At 48.2% G+C, this 2,920-nt stretch overlaps 1 long non-coding RNA gene across 2 annotated transcripts; it reads left to right on the plus strand.

The window, feature by feature from the left end:
• The first annotated feature begins 304 nt into the window (after positions 1 to 304).
• Positions 305 to 1,514, plus strand: LOC119376219 (uncharacterized). Of its 2 annotated transcripts, none has more exons than XR_007414564.1 (3): positions 305 to 670; positions 746 to 943; positions 1,295 to 1,514. It is a non-coding gene; the product is annotated as an uncharacterized LOC119376219 (long non-coding RNA). The 2 variants fall into 2 exon arrangements; XR_007414563.1 differs by lacking the exon at positions 1,295 to 1,514 and adding an exon at positions 1,019 to 1,116.
• Positions 1,515 to 2,920: the final 1,406 nt, after the last annotated feature.

Raw genomic sequence — 2,920 nt, forward strand, 5'->3', positions numbered from 1 at the left:
CAGCTTCAGCCTTAGCGAACACGATAGGCAGGATATGACAGGTGTTCTCTTTCGATTTCGCCGAGGACATTGAACCCGTTCCGAACGTCTTTTGTGAAGCGACCGCTATTTCGTGTCGAGTAGCCCGCGCGCGATAGTGCGCTCGAGCGAAATGTGGTTTCGCGGAAGCAAACGGCATTCGGAACCGCCTCGCCAGCTTTTTATTAACCGTACTGTAGAACATGCTGTTCACCTTACAGCGCGGTTTCATTCCAGTTATTGCTGCTTTTCCTGGTCGCTGTGTTTCTCATGATCCTGCTTATTCACGGTCCCGCTTATTCACGGTGCTATGCTTACCATGCAGTTTTGAGGTTTACTTTCAGCCTTTTCTTCAAGTCCCGCCGACCTTCCAGGAGGAGTCCATGGAGCACCGCACTTTATTCTGGACATCGTGTGTAAGCGCGTATTTTTCATTTCCATTTTTTTAAGAAGCAGCTTTTGCACCTATTCGTGTATATCAGGGCCGGCGGATGTCCCGCTCCTGAACGAGCTGTGCATCGAAGATTGTCTAGCCCGAGCCCACGTGGAGATGGCGTTGAACACCACCCGTCCTGTCGCCGTGTCGGCAGCACTTCCACATTCAACCGCCGATACTCCTGTCAGTAGGAGGGACTTCAATAAGCGCCATATGGTAAATATCACGTACGCAAAACTTACTGCAGCTGTGTTTACATGTGCTTAACGATTCCGTCGTGTGTCTTTTCAGCTTTTCCGCGTCTGTCTTCCACTGCTACCCGTGACAAGGAGATGGAGCTGGCTCCTGCAGATTGGTTCCAATGTATACATTCTTGGTCTCCTGGGCAACGCACGCCACATGACCGAACTTGCTGCCACCTTCGCACTGCTTCGCTGATGGCGTCATCGAGGGAGACTGCACATTGCTTCTACTCGTGGAATTCTGTTGGTAGGTTTCACATTCACACAACTTTCTTCAGCGTTGTTTACATGTGCTTAAAAATTCCGCCGCCTTTCATTGCAGCCTCACCGCGCCTGTCTTCCTTTGATACCCGTGACAAGGAGATGGAGCTGGCTTCTGCAGATTGGTTCCAATGTATACGTCCTTGAGGTCTCCTGGGCAACCACGTCACATGACCGAACTTACTGCCACCTTCTCACTGCTTCGCTGATGGCGTCATGGAGGGAGACTGCACATTGCTGCTACTCGAGGAATTCCGTTGGTAGGTGTCACGTTCACAGAACTCTTACTGTGCCTGTGTTTACATGTGCTTAACAATTCCGTCACTTCTCGGTACAGCTTCCCAGAGTCCATCGCTACCCGTGACAAAGACATGAAGCTGGCTCCAGCAGACTGGTTACAATGCCTACGTTCCTGAGGTCCTCGGGGCACCACTCGTCGTATGTCCGAACTTATGGCCACATTTGCATTGCTTTGCTGACGGCGACATCCAGGGAGACGGGACATGGTCACTACCTTTGCAGACGGTAGGAAAAGACTTCATTATTTGTATCGTCCTCCACCCTGACACGCGAGGCTCGCAACTTTGCTCTCCTCCTCGCCTTGGAGTCCGCACCCAGCAGCCGATGTCGATGAAATTCAAGCGCGAAGACTATCAGCTCCGTTTGTACATATTTATTGTACGCACCTAGATTCCTTCACCTGTGCTCTAATTGGCAAATATGGAACGCTGCTTGGAGTTTTGCGAGGCTGCCAGGGCAAAATTCTTCCATTCCATTTATTTTTCAATATTAGGCATTCGTGCGGAGGGCTATACCCTTACTCTCAACTAGGTCGTTCCGTCATAAACACGGTCCAAACGTTAAACGTGTTTGTGCACAGAAATGTGTTCAATTTTTTTTGCGAACTGTTTTCCACATAATTCTGCATTACACAGTCCTGCTATTTGGTCATTCCGGCTAACTTTATTACGTATATCGTTATTACTTGCCTTTTTTGTTAGCGGAATTGAATCTGTGCTGCACTATCTGATTACATGAATTAATTTTATGTACAGCCGTGAGAAATGACCTGCCACACTCAAATTACTTTTTAAAGCTTATTACAACCACCTTTGTGTAAGTTCATGCTGTTTTTGTATGTATGTGTGCATGCGTATCAATGCCAAATTTAAAAATTTTGGGTAGGGTCACAAAAGCACTAAATAACTATTTGCAAGAAAAGCGCAAAATAAGCCCTCCACCCCACCCCCCACCCCGACAAAATGAGGAAGCTCTACGCTAGTGTTGCTAAGACTGAGGAAGCTGCGGAGTTAGTGGCATACCCCTTCTCTTTTCCCTGCTCTTCAGCCTCACTTCCTTTTCTGATCCCTCGCTATACTATACTACTATACTGAATGTGTTATCCTTCAACCTCTCCCCTTCTCATTTCCTTCCCCTTCACCTTCTCATTTACTCATCCTCACTTCATTTTCCCACCCCCTTGCTACACTACTGTGCTCATCTGTCCGCTTTGGGTGCCTTGGCATAGCCAGGCTGAGTTCCCAGTCTTCTCTTAACGTGGCTGTACCTCGCTCAACCAGTTAATTCGGGAGGACAACGGAGTTTTGCCACGCTTAAACGGCTCCGCTGTGCAAAATAACGTGACCAGATACGGTAAAATCCGAAACGACTCGGTGAAAAAAGCCTAAATCCGCTTATTATAAGCGGAACTGGCAAACTAACAGGTAATATCGGCGGAGCCAACGTTTCTACAAGGAGACCTCGTTTATTTGCTGCTTTGACGAAGACAAATCCTTTTGCAGAAACGCTGGCTACAGCCGCATTCCCTGCTAAGACTTTTTTTCATCTGTGCGCAGGAATCATAGTACGGCTGTGTTTTCGAATTCCTCGAATTACACTAACACGCATCTCGCCTGTCGTTTCAGGCTCCCAGCGTGTACTGGCGTGTGGCGCACTATAGAAG

This window comes from Rhipicephalus sanguineus, unplaced genomic scaffold, assembly GCF_013339695.2.
Source record: "Rhipicephalus sanguineus isolate Rsan-2018 unplaced genomic scaffold, BIME_Rsan_1.4 Seq113, whole genome shotgun sequence".
NCBI lineage: Eukaryota > Metazoa > Arthropoda > Arachnida > Ixodida > Ixodidae > Rhipicephalus > Rhipicephalus sanguineus.